We start from the raw sequence: 14,997 nt of genomic DNA on the forward strand, positions 1-14,997 counted from the left end.
CACATGCAGACACATTTACCCACACATACACCCACTCACACCCTCTCGCCCACACACACACATCCATAGAACAAATATTGACAATTATTGACTTACATGATATATATTTCCTATTTTATATTGTCTTTTCAGTGTCCATGTATCTCAATGGCATCTGCTAATTCTATTGAACTCCATTCTCTGTGTTCCCTTCCATATCCACAGTACTGCTGGGAATCAGAGTTGAGACTTGATTACTTTTTGTCTCCAGTGACAGTCTGATCAAAATGAATTGCTTGTTTTCCTGGATATCCTTCAGCTGTTCGTTGCTCTCATTTGCATCTCAAAGTTGTTCTTTGTCTTCTCCTCTAAGGGAAGCCATGGCATGTTGGGTTCGAGTTTCAATGTCGCTTTACTCACAGATTGGTTCGCTGTTGTGTATAACTGACCACTTGCTCTCTCCCGGTTGCTTGAGGATATATTGATCTATCGATTTTAAATACTTAATTGAACCTTTTCACACGTGAGTTGCAAATATGTCTAACGGTCACCCCAGTGTGAGTTGTTTTATGCACGTGATGTCAGAATACACCCACTGTTCCAAAATGTGATTGTTACGCAACAGGAAAGTTAACACGCGCTGCCTGCTAATTATCTATAGGCTATGTTTCAACTTCTCAATATCATATTATTTTCTAACAAGTTTTATTTTCTAACAACAGTTTGAATTGCGATGTGTTCCGCCTCCTCATTAATTCACATAGAAGTAGCCCATTTCAGTGTAGAGGACAGTTTATGTTTGAGGTTTTACTGAGCCGGACAAACTAGTCCTGGAATGTTTTTCCAACAGTCTTGAAGGTGTTCCCACATATGCTGAGCACTTGTTGGCTGCTTTTCCTTCACTCTGCGGTCCGACTCATCCCAAACCATCTCAATTAGGTTGAGGTCGGGGGATTGTGGAGGCCAGGTAAGCTGATGCAGCACTCCATCACTCTCCTTCTTGGTCAAATAGCCCTTACACAACCTGGAGGTGTGTTGGGTCATTGTCCTGATGAAAAACAAATGATAGTCCCACTAAGCCCAAATCAGATGGGATGGCGTATAGCTGCAGAATGCTGTGGTAGCCATGCTGGTTAAGTATGCCTTAAATTCTAAATAAATCACAGACAGTGTCACCAGCAAAGCACCCCCACACCATAACACCTCCTCCTCCATGCTTTACGGTGGGAAATACACATGCAGAGATAATCCGTTCACCCACAACACGTCTCACAAAGACACAGCGGTTGGAACAAAAAATGTGGACTCCAGACCAAATGACACATTTCCACCGGTCTAATGTCCATTGCTTGTGTTTCTTGGCCCAAGCAAGTCTCTTCTTCTTATTGGTGTCCTTTAGTAGGTGTCTTTGCAGTAATTTGACCATGAATGCCTGATTCACACAGTCTCCTCTGAACAGTTGATGTTGAGATGTGTCTGTTACTTCAACTCTGTGAAGCATTTACTTGGGCTGCAATTTCTGAGGCTGGTAACTCTAATGAACTTATCCTCTGCAGTAGAGGTAACTCTGGGTCTTCCATTCCTGTGGCGGTCCTCATGAGAGCCAGTTTAATCTTAATGCTTGATGGTTTTTGTGACTGCACTTGAAGAAACTTTCAAAGTTCTTGAAATGTTCTGTTTTGACTGACCTTCATGTCTTAAAGTAATGATGGACTGTCATTTCTCTGCTTATTTGAACTGTTCTTGCCATACTGTGGACTTGGTCTTTTACCAAATAGGGCTAGCTTCGGTATACCCCCCTACCTTGTCACAACACAACTGATTGGTTAAAAATCCCACAAATTAACTTTTAAGAAGTCACACCAGTTAATTGAAATGCATTCCAGATGACTACCTCATGAAGCTGGTTGAGAGAATGCCAAGGGTGTGCAAAGCTGTCATCAAGGCAAAGGGTGGCTATTTGAAGAATCTCAAATATAACATATATTTTCATTTGTTTAACACTTTTTTTTGTTGCTACACGATTCCATATGTGTTTTTTCATAGTTTTGATGTGTTCACTTTCATTCTACAATGTAGAAAATTGTAGAAAATAAAGAAAAACCCCTTGAATGAGTAGGTGTGTCCAAACTTTTGACTTGTAGTGTATATTAATAGCATGATGAAATGTATTCGATTAATTGACAATGGGGCAGTAGTCTACCGAGCCAGCCGTCCAAACTTTTAACTGGTATTGCATGTATGGAGCATAATGTATTTACAGTTTTATTCACATTTTAAAGTACTGGTGACAAATAATGCATTCCGATTGCTGCATAGATTGTAATGGACACCTATGATGTGTGTAAAATACTTTTTTGAAGGTTGTACTGATTATAATGAGGTAATGCTAAGCTATTTGCCAGCTATGTGTGGTGCCATGTTTGTTGACATTATACAATGCATTCTGGGTGTCACGTAAACGTCTGTCAGACCAAAGATGTCACGTACGTTTAAAGACGGGTCGGACCAAGGCGCAGCGTGATATGCGTACATGTTTATTTAACGATAAACACACTACAAAACAACAACGGAAACGAAACGTGAAGTCCGAAGGTACAACACAAAAAACCTTACACGGAACAAGAACCCACAACTAGACAGTGCCAAAAGGCTGCCTAAGTCCTCCCGAGTGGCGCAGTGGTCTAAGGCACTGCATCGCAGTGCTAGCTGTGCCACTAGAGATCCTGGTTCGAATCCAGGCTCTGTCGTAGCCGGCCGTGACCGGGAGACCCATGGGGCGGCGCACAATTGGCCCAGCATCGTCCAGGGTAGGGGAGGGAATGGCCGGCAGGGATGTAGCTCAGTTGGTAGAGCATGGCATTTGTAATGCCAGGGTTGTGGGTTCGATTCCAGTATATAAAAATGTATGCACTCACTAACTGTAAGTTGCTCTGGATAAGAGCGTCTGCTAAATGACTAAAATGTAAATGTAAGTATGATTCCCAATCAGAGACAACGAGCGACAGCTACCTCTGATTGGGAACCACACCGGCCAACATAGAAATACAAATCTAGAATATTCACACCTTGACCAAACTAGCTAGAGTTCTGTAGGCCAGGGTGTGACAAAAGATCTTATAATGAGGTGAAGGGTAAACTTCCGGAAGTGAATGATCGGAGATGACACACCTCCTTCAGTATGCATATTGCAAACAGACCAAACTCATCTTGTCTCCTCTTATTATCTTTGGTTGAGGCAAAAAAAGAAACATGGCGGCACGCACAAACTACACATCGTTGGATTACTTTTGATTTCTAGAAAGTGTTTTCTCAATTATTTCGATCAATGGTGAGCTCACCTGTGATGTAATGAATTATAAATAGTAATTGCTATTAGCTAATTCAGATTGTGGTTTCTGACAGCCGAGAGTTATCTAAATATGACCGCTTGTGTTATTTCAATCTTTCCTCAGTTAGCGCTAGGACTAATGCAGCCTACATTTTCAGATTTGGATAATTGTGTATGCTGTCGCTACTTCTGTGAATGTCTGAACTTTGCATCCAAAAAATTAACTGGTCACATTCAGGACATAACTTTGTAAGGACTGTGTTTGTGCAAAATGTTTCTGTGAAAAAAACATTGTGGCTAGCTCAAATGCTGACTGTTGCGTCAGTCGAAACTGGACGTTCTAAATAAGAGTTCTAATCACACCAGTTTGAGCGTACGCTGCAGGGACCACTCTAGAATGATCACACCTCTTTGTTGGTACGTGTGAAAAGGTTAAACTATGTTGTCAGGCTTCCACATATAATCACAGTTTTGACTGTACAAAACGGAGCTACTATCTCCCCATGCGTCCTATTGGTATGCACATGCACCTCCTAAACTGCTCATTCCTGTTTACCATGTTAAGTTTGAACACTGCAAATTTCAATTTTCCTTTAATATTTGTTGCACATTAGATATTCTAATATGAAATGCATTACGCTATTATTTGTATTTCCCAACATTGAGACCATGCTAAGCCACACCTCCAGTCTTCTGAGCTGACCCGCTGGGTCATATCTCAATAACCCAGCCTCAATAACCCAGCACCCAGCACCAATAACACAGCTGTTTAAAGAAAACAACCCAACTAAGTAACCCAATGCCTGCAACCCAGCAGATGGGTCAACCAAACAACCAAGCATTATTTTTCTTTAGTCTCTCACTCTACCCATCAAGGTTTTTGCTCTCTGTATCCGTCTATCACTGTCTAGTAATCTACCACTATCCACCACAAGTTTGTGCACATAGATCTTATTAAATGTGTATATGTAATTATATGATTTCGTGCATCTAATTTTACCATTATTTGTATATTGTCCCTCTCTCTCTTTTCCTCTAGTCTATCTTGACCTCACTCGCCCTTGTCTCGCCATCAGTATCGCTCTCAATCTATCCAACTTCCCTACCCTTTCTAGCACCTTAGCTCGTAGGCCCCCCTTTAGGTTATAATCTAGAGGCTGACCCTCTAACATGTCCTTAACACAGGGCTCTTAAATTCACTGAAATAGTTAGTTCATACATGCAGGCCTGTCTCATTATTCCTGCCCCCCCTCCCCCCTCCCCCCACGCGCATGAAAGATTAATTTGCTTTCATCAAAACTCGCCTTCACTCTCTTCCCTCTCTCTCTTTTATTCAGAAATTAATTATGTTCTCTCTCCTTTCTTAATGTGATTCATCGGGATTGACGGAGGCAGGATAAAGCAGCTGTTTCTTGGCAAGAATGTATTAACCGAGTATGACAAGTAATACAAACATAAAAAAGAGGTACAAGGAAAGGTGGAGGGGGAGAAGGGCGGATGGAGGGATGAAGAGAGGAGGGGAGAAGAGGGGAGGAGGGAGCAGTTACATAACTAACACATGGGAATAAAGGCTGCATGCCCCCTGCCTTACTGCCCAGTTTAGTACACAGAGAGAGAGAGATGTATGGGTAAACCACTTCTCCAATCTTTTTGGCCCTATAACAGAGAACAAACAGCAAAAAAAATATACATGATCAAATGCAAATCTTAGAATCAACTATTAAAGACTACCAGGACCCACTGGATTCTCCAATTGCATTGAATGAACTACAGGACAAAATACAAACTCTCCAACCCAAAAGGGCCTGTGGTGTTGATGGTATCATCAATGAAATGATAAAATATTCAGATCACAAATTTCAATTAGCTATACTTAAACTCTTTAACATCATCCTTAGCTCTGGCATCTTCCCAATATTTGGAACCAAGAACTGATCACCCCAATCCACAAAAGTGGAGACAAATTTGACCCCAATTTCCTCAGTGAAAACAATGTACTGAGCAAATGTCAAATTGGCTTTTTACCAAATTACCGTACGACAGACCACATATTCACCCTGCACACCCTAATTGACAAACAAACAAACCAAAACAAAGGCAAATTCTTCTCATGCTTTGTTGATTTCAAAAAAGCTTTTGACTCAATTTGGCATGAGGGTCTGCTATACAAATTGATGGAAAGTGGGGTTGGGGCAAAAACATACAACATTATAAAATCCATGTACACAAACAACAAGTGTGCGGTAAAAATTGCCAAGAAACACACACATTTCTTTCCACAGGGGTGAGACAGGGATGCAGTTTAAGCCCCACCCTCTTCAACATATATATCAACGAATTGGCGAGGGCACTAGAACAGTCTGCAGCACCCGGTCTCACCCTACTAGAATCTGAAGTCAAATGTCTACTGTTTGCTGATGATCTGGTGCTTCTGTCACTAACCAAGGAGGGCCTACAGCAGCACCTAGATCTTCTGCACAGATTCTGTCAGACCTGGGCCCTGACAGTAAATCTCAGTAAGAGAAAAATAATGGTGTTCCAAAAAAGGTCCAGTTGCCAGGACCACAAATACAAATTCCATCTAGACACTGTTGCCCTAGAGCACACAAAAAATTATACATACCTTGGCCTAAACATCAGCGCCACAGGTAACTTCCACAAAGCTGTGAACGATCTGAGAGACAAGGCAAGAAGGGCGTTCTATGCCATCAAAAGGAACATACAATTTGACATACCAATTAGGATCTGGCTAGAAATACTTGAATCAGTTATGGAACCCATTGCCCTTTATGGTTGTGAGGTCTGGGGTCCGCTCACCAACCAAGAATTCACAAAATGGGACAAACACCAAATTGAGACTCTGCATGCAGAATTCTGCAAAAACATCCTCCGTGTACAACGTCAAACACCAAATAATGCATGCAGAGCAGAATTAGGCCAATACCCGCTAATTATCAAAATCCAGAAAAGAGCTGTTAAATTCTTTAACCACTTAAAAGGAAGCGATTCCCAAACCTTCCATAACAAAGCCATCACCTACAGAGAGATGAACTTGGAGAAGAGTCCCCTAAGTAAGCTGGTCCTGGGGCTCTGTTCACAAACACAAACAGACCCCACAGAGCCCCAGGACAACAACAACAACAACACAATTAGACCCAACCAAATCATGAGAAAACTAAAAGAGAATTACTTGACACATTGGAAAGAACAAACAAAAAACAGAGCAAACTAGAATGCTATTTGGCCCTAAACAGAGAGTACACAGTGGCAGAATACCTGACCACTGTGACTGACCCAAACTTAAGGAAAGCTTTGACTATGTACAGACTCAGTGAGCATAGCCTTGCTATTGAGAAAGGCCGCCGTAGGCAGACCTGGCTCTCAAGAGAAGACAGGCTATGTGCACACTGCCCACAAAATGAGGTGGAAACTGAGCTGCACTTCCTAACCTCCTGCCAAATGTATGACCATATTAGAGACACATATTTCCCACAGATTACACAGACCCACAAAGAATTTGAAAACAAACCCAATTTTGATAAACTCCCTTATCTACTGGGTGAAAAACCACAGTGTGCCATCACAGCTGCAAGATTTGCGACCTGTTGCCACAAGAAAAGGGCAACCAGTGAAGAACAAACACCATTGTAAATACAACCCATATTTATGTTTATTTGTTTTCCCATTTGTACTTTAACTATTTGCACATTGTTACAACACTGTATATATACATTATGACATTTGAAATGTCTTTATTCTTTTGGAACTTCTGAGTGTAATGTTTACTGTTAATATTTATTGTTTTTTCACTTTTGTTTACCATCTACTTCACTTGCTTTGGCAATGTTAACATACGTTTCCCATGCCAAATAAAGCCCTTAAATTCAAATTGAATTGAATTGAAATTGAAATTGAATTGAGAGACAGAGAAGAAAAGAGATAGAGAGAGCTTCTGTAGAACATGGATATATGGCAGTTGGTCGGTACATCACAGCTCATACGCTGAAGATATGGCTAACATTTTCCCTCTCTCAGTGATGGTTGCAAACCTTTGAAAACTACAGGGGAGCTCAAGAAAGCAGGAAATGTTGCTTCTGTTGGAAACATTTTCTGAGCAGTCCATCTAACAGTTATCTTAACACTGGTATTACTGACATATGCCGCTAAATTAACTTCAATGTAACAGCAGCCATGACAGGTGTTTGTCATTGTGAATACATTGCAGAGTACACAGCTGCATGCAAACTAACAATGATCTAGCTTACAAACTAACCTAAATATGGGCTGGGATGGCCATGAATAATCGAATACTTGACTACTCGAACTGACGTCAAAACTAAATCTTTAACCAGAGATGGTTATTTTTTTCAAATGCTGTAAAACTGTTTGGTCTAAATGTTGTGTTGAAGACAACGTTAATTTGCTTTGACTCAAGCATTGACTGAAGTAGGGAAATATGTGTTCCAACAATGAGCTGATGTTCTGGAATGATTGCGTCATGTTCCGCTTAGGCAACTTTGCGGTTGTCACTAGTTACCACAGCCATAAAGTCAAAATTGGCTGTATAATACATTTTCAGGAAAACAAAAATGAGCTTTTTAGTCTTAATTTAAGGTTAGGTATAATGTTAAGTGTTTGGTTAAGGTTAAGGGTTAGTTTTATAATCAGATTTTAAGAAGCGAAATTGCAGACACAGGCAGGGTTTATGACTTTGTGGCTGTGGTAACTAACATTTGTGATGACCCTACTTTGCGAACTGCTAGTGGCATTTAGAATTGGTTAGCCTAGGCCAAGGATGGGCAACTTTGATGGGGGTGGGTGCCACAAAAACGTTTTACTCACCATGAAGGGCCGCAGTGGCTCGTGGGTCTGCGTACCCACTTCCATACAAATGTCTAAATTCTACCTTGTGTATTCTATTATTCTAACTCTCCACAGGAAGGTGAGACCCCCTTACTCAGTTCCCATCTGTATATCGAAAAGAAGACTTTGGTTTGTAACCTTGAAAAATGTATTTCAACTTCCTAAATTGAGCCCCGTTTAAAATTATCACTCTTTGAGAATAACTGTTGACCTTCCAACAGGACAACGACCCTAAGCACACAGCCAAGACAACGCAGGAGTGGCTTTGGGACAAGTCTCTGAATGTCCTTGAATGGCCCAGCCAGAGCCCGGACTTGAACCCGATCGAACATCTCTGGAGAGACCTGAAAATAGCTGTGCAGTGACGCTCCCCATCCAACATGACAGAGTTTCAGAGGATCTGCAGAGAAGATTGGGAGAAACTCCCCAAATACAGGTGTGCCAAGCTTGTAGCGTCATACCCAAGAAGACTTGAGGCTGTAATCGCTGCCAAAAGTGCTTCAACAAAGTACTGAGTAAAGGTTAAGAATACGTATGTAAATGTTATATTTCAGTTTTTATTCTACAAACCTGTTTTCACTTTGTCATTATGTGGTACTGTGTGTAGATTGATGGGGTAAAATAATAATTGAATCCATTTTAGAATAAAGCTGTAACGTTATAAAATTTGGAAAAAGTCAAGGGGTCTGAATACTTTCCGAATGCACTGTATTCTGTTCTATTTTATTCTGCTATATTACATCATGTTTTTAATATAAAATAAGTGTATTTTTGAAGATTGTGTTCCAGAATATAATATAACCGGTTGATATTACAGTTTCAATAAATGAACGTTAAATGGCACTTGTTTGTTTTATTGACTGAATATACACTACCGGTCAAAAGTTTTAGAACACCAACTCATTCAAGGGTTTTTCTTTATTTTTACAATTTTCTACATTGTAGAATGAAAGTGAACACATCAAAAGTATGAAAAAAACACATATGGAATCATGTAGCAACCAAAAAAGTGTTAAACAAATCAAAATATATGTTATATTTGAGATTCTTCAAATAGCCACCCTTGGCCTTGATGACAGCTTTGCACACTCTTGGCATTCTCTCAACCAGCTTCATGAGGTAGTCACCTGGAATGCATTTCAATTAACAGGTGTGCCTTCTTAAAAGTTAATTTGTGGAATTTCTTTCCTTCTTAATGCGTTTGAGACAATCAGTTGTGTTGTGACAAGGTAGGGGGGTATACAGAAGATAGCCCTATTTGGTAAAAGACCAAGTCCATATTATGGAAAGAACAAGTCAAATATGCAAAGAGAAATGACAGTCCCATCATTACTTTAAGACATGAAGGTCAGTCAAAACGGAACATTTCAAGAACTTTGAAAATTTCTTCAAGTGCAGTCGCAAAAACCATCAAGCGCTATGATGAAACTGGCTCTCATGAGGACTTCCACAGGAATGGAAAACCTAGGTTTACCTCTGCTGCAGAGGATAAGTTCATCAGAGTTACCAGCCTCAGAAATTGCAGCCCAAATAAATGCTTCACAGAGTTCAAGTCACATCTCAATATCAACTGTTCAGAGGACACTGTGTGAATCAGGCCTTCAGGGTAAAATTGCTGCAAAGAAACCACTACTAAAGGACACCAATAATAAGAAGAGACTTGCTTGGGTCAAGAAGCACAAGCATTGGACATTAGACTGGTGGAAATGTGTCCTTTGGACTGGAGTCCAAATTTGAGATTTTTGGATCCAACCACCGTGTCTTTGTGAGCACGTGGGTGAACAGATGATCTCCGCATGTGTATTTCCCACAGTAAAGCATTGAGGAGGAGGTGTTATGGTGTGGGGGTGCTTTGCTGGTGACACTGTCTGTGATTTATTTAGCATTCAAGGCACACTTAACCAGCATGGATACCACAGCATTCTGCAGTGATACTCCATCCCATCTGGTTTGGGCTTAGTTGTTCAACAAGACAATGACCCAACACACCTCCAGACTGTGTAAGGGCTATTTGACCAAGAACGAGAGTGATGGATTGCTGCATCAGATGACCTGGTCTCCGCAATCCCCCGACCTCAACCAAATTGAGATGGTTTGGGATGAGTCGGACCGCAGAGTGAAGGAAAAGCAGCCAACAAGTGCTCAGCATATGTGGGAACTCCTTCAAGACTGTTGGAAAAGCATTCCAGGTGAAGCTGGTTTATAGAATGCCAAGAGTGTTTAATGCTGTCATCAAGGCAAAGGGTAGCTATTTGAAGAATCTCAAATCTCAAATATATTTTGATTTGTTTAAAAGAAAATAGGTTACTACATGATTCCATATGTGTTATTTCATAGTTTTTATGTCTTCACTATTATTCTACAATGTAGAAAATAGTAAAAATAAAGAAACAATTCTAAAACTTTTGACCGAGAGTGTATATGAGGCAATTTAGCAATTAGGATTTGTCTTCTGTAATGGTTAAATTAGGCATTGTTCTAAAATCCATGACTACTTCATTTCACAATCATGTGACTATGGCTTTTTATTACATCTGCTATGTCGTGTTATAACAGTGTAATAACAGCTTTATGAATGGATATTCAAGGTAAGTGTTCCTAACTCTTCCTGCTTTGTCCATGAGCCTTTGCCGATTGACTCATTTCCATCTTGCTGAGACAAGAACACTAGAAAATCCTCCTTGTTGTTTTAAATGATTAAATATACTCTATTTTTTTATCAAACAGCTGTCTGATATTTAGTTCTCCCAATGGCGCCTCTGATGCAATTTCGACGTAACTATTACCACTCCCCTCATACCAACCAGCATCCTTCACCACATAGACAACTCCAGCCTCGTAAGGAGACACAAATAGTCTGCGTTCCAAATGGCACCCTATTCCCTACATAGTGCAATACTTTTGACCAGGGCCCATAGGGCACTGGTCAAAAGTAGTGCACTATAAAGGGAATAGGTTGCCATTTGGGATGCATCAACATAAATATGTTCCCACATATCAAAGTTATCAAAGGCCTAGCCATGATGGTATGTCAACCCACACGGTTGCATCATGTCCTGCCTGGCTGCCTCCCTCTGGGTTCTACCCAAACAGATTCCCCTCTCTCAACCCCTCCGCCCCATTATCACCACTGACAACACGCTTGCGCGAGTGTGAGAGTATGACCCGAAAACTACATGACACGTCAAATCACATTTTATTTGTCACATACACGTGTTTAGCAGATGTTATTGTTGGTGTAGCGAAATGCTTGTGCCTCTAGCTCTGACAGTGCAGTAATATCTAACAAGTAGTATCCAACAATTTCACAACATATACCCAATACACACAAATCTAGTAAGGAATGGAATTTAAGAATATATACATATATGGACAAGCAATGAGAGAGCGGCATGGACTAAGATACAGTAGAATATTATAGAATAGAATACAGTATATACATATGAGATGAGTAGTGCAAGATATGTAAACATTATTAAAGTGACTGGTGTTCCATTTCTTAAAGTGGCCAGTTATTTCAATAGGCAGCAGCAGACTCTAATGTGCTAGTGATGGCTATTTAACAGTCTGATGGCCTTGAGATAGAAGCTGTTTTTCATTCTCACGGTCCCAGCTTTGATGCACCTGTACTGACCTTGCCTTCTGGATGATAACGGGGTGAACAGGCAGTGGCTCGGGTGGTTGATGTCCTTGATGATATTTTTGGCCTTCCTGTGACATCTTGTGCCGTAGGTGTCCTGGAGGGTGGGTAGTTTGCCCCCGGTAATGCGTTCGGCAGACCGCATCACCCTCTGGAGAGCCCTGCGGTTGCGGGCGGTGCAGTTGCCGTACCAGGCGATGATACAGCCCGACAGGATGCTCTCAATTGTGCATCTGTAATGCTGTTGGTCTTTTCAGCTCTTTTTGATTCTGACAGGTGACAACGGCTGCTCTGCAAGCTCATGCTCACATCAACTGGTGTTACAGCAATGTCAAGAGTGCACTGGGATATTCCAGAGAGCACCGCAAGGATGTATTTGTTGTCGACAGCTTGGTTCCAATAGCCACACTACGAATGCCTCCCCAATACATTGCTCCATTCTGAGTGGTTTGTTATTGTGGAAATGGGAACAGTGTCAAAATCAAAGCTGAGAAATAATAAGAGAGCATTTGATTATGCTCAGTACAGTTGATAACGAAAATGACAACAGATTGAAATGAATAGTGTAAATTATTACACATTCTGTTGCGTGTACTATTACTAGCCTACCATAACCATTTGTTGCCTCCATACTTCTAGTCAAGACTTTTATAATGACCACAGAAACAACACAATAACCCAGCAATTAAAACACCTTGGTAGATGCTGAATGAGGTATAAAAGGTAAACAGTTGTTGTTCTTAGCGGAGTGCTAAATGCCCCCATGATACTTCCACACTTCAACAAACAGCTAACTGGCTACATTATAACAGTGGTTAATGAATCTTCGGAGACCTAAATAAAAAATAAATAAGAGTGTGTTATTTTAAGTTTATAATTCTGATGTGGGGTTTTTGAAAGCTGAGTGAATGTCTGTGTGTGTGTATCCGAACGTTAATCTCGGCACCCAGAATCAAATCTCAGTTACGCTATCACAAAAGGACTATCCAAACGTATACACTTGTGTGCATGTGTTGGGTCCATGCATGCATGTGTTTATGTGTGAGTCAAAGTGCTCTACATACAATTGGTATGCTAAGCGTGTGCCTCTGTTTAGTGTTTAAAAGCGTACACTGCCAATGCCCTGGCTAAAACGCTCACAGACCCATGCCTCTTTACCGGTGCCAAACCTCTTTCATTTAGCGAACAAAAAAACAATTGAATTCGCAGAGGAAGATGTACGAAATTGCAAAGCCAAACCAATAATTTTAATGAGCACACAAACCCAGGCCCCTTGCACACACTGAAGAACTACTATCTTTACATATTCATTTTACTTCTTCGTTTTGTTTAATATTCAAGGAGGAGGAATCTTAAAGGGAAAATCCACAAAAAAACTATATTTAGGTATTTTCTTAATTAGTCCCAAAATGATTTGCATGTCAGTAGGCACGTTTTCAAGATATTGGACTTTGAAGAAGCAAAGTGTCACCGGCCACATCATTATAATGATGCTAAATTCTGGGAAAGCTTTTAAACCCTATATCAATTACAGTTTCCAATTAAACATGGGTACAATATCTACTGAGGCCAGGTGCAATATATATTTCAAATTAGGCTGCTCCGTTAATTGGTGCGCCCTATTGCATTATCCCAAGTTATGGCAAAAAGTGAAACAAATTAAAGTGAGCATGCGACGCTCCAATGAAGGAGAGACCCTATTCCCCGACTCAGGTAGCAACCGCTGATTGAAGATGGAGAGAAAGTGAGAGAGAAGGAGAGAGAGAAAGCGAGAGAGAGAAAGTAAGACAGAGAGAGATGAGAAATTGACCACGTTTACATGCACACCAACATCCCGTTATTATTCAGGATACCCAGTATTCTGTTTTTGAGTTGACGCATATAAACATCATATCCCGCATACAATAACCCGAATATGCTTGTATCCCGGTTTTGAAAAACCTGAATAAGATAACTGGAATATGCTGATCTTAGACAGGATACTGTGACATGTAAACATCTCATTCCGTTTATTGTGGTTTTTCGCGGTCTGCGCAGGCTCAGTTTCGCATGGTATCACCTTTGAAGTTCAGATGGGAACAGTAACAGTTGGAATAGTAACTGAAGTCTGGACACTGACTGTGTGCCTCACATGTAGTCTATTATACAATTAACTCCAGCATAATTAAGTGTTTCTTGCAGTAAAATTATAGAACAAATGTTAATTTTGTTTTGGGAACAGGAGTGGAGAAATATCTTGAGAAAATGCATATTTTGATTTGATTTGATTTATTAGGATCCCCATAAGCTGACGCCAATGGCAACTCTTACTGGGGTCCGACACATGACAAAAAATACATTACAGACAAAAGACTTTACATACATTTAAAAACATTAACATGTAGTGTGTGTGTGTGTGTGTGTGTGTGTGTGTGTGTGTGTGTGTGTGTGTGTGCATCTATCAGTTACACATAAATGTCAGTAAATACACAGAACAAGTAGGTCACAAGGGGGAGAGGTGTTGTGCCGTGAGGTGTTGCTTTATTGGTTTTTTGAAACCAGGTTTGCTGTTCACTTGTGCTATATTTGATGGAAGGGAGTTCCATGCATTCATGGCTCTGTATAATACTGTACATTTCCTTGAATTCGTTCTGGACCTGGGGACTGTGAAAAGACCCCTGGAGGCATGTCTGGTGGGGTAAGTGTGAGTGTCAGTGATAGGAAGTTGGTGGCACTTGGGGAGAACGGGCTTGAGCGGAATGGTATCAAATACATCAAACACATTGTTTCCAGGCCATTATTATGAGCTGTTCTCCCCTCAACAGCCTCCACTGGTGTCAGTGCTGTGTGTAAGTTGACTATGCAAACAATTTAGAATTTCTAATTAATGTTTCTTATAAAAACAAGAAGTGATGCAGTCAGTCTTTCCTCAACACTCAGCCAAGAGAGACTGGCATGCATAGTATTAATATTAGCCCTCTGATTACAATGTAGAGCAAGACGTGCCACTCTGTTCTGGGCCAGCAGCAGCTTAACTAGGTCTTTCTTTGCAGCACTTGACCATATGACTGGACAATAATCAAGATAAGATAAACCTAGTGCCTGCAGGACTTCCTTTATGGAGTATGGTGTCAAAAAAGCAGAGCATCTCTTTATTACGGACAGATCTCTCCCCATCTTTACAACCATTGAATCTGCAATTGCT

The sequence above is a fragment of the Coregonus clupeaformis genome, chromosome 29 (genome assembly GCF_020615455.1).
Source record: "Coregonus clupeaformis isolate EN_2021a chromosome 29, ASM2061545v1, whole genome shotgun sequence".
NCBI lineage: Eukaryota > Metazoa > Chordata > Actinopteri > Salmoniformes > Salmonidae > Coregonus > Coregonus clupeaformis.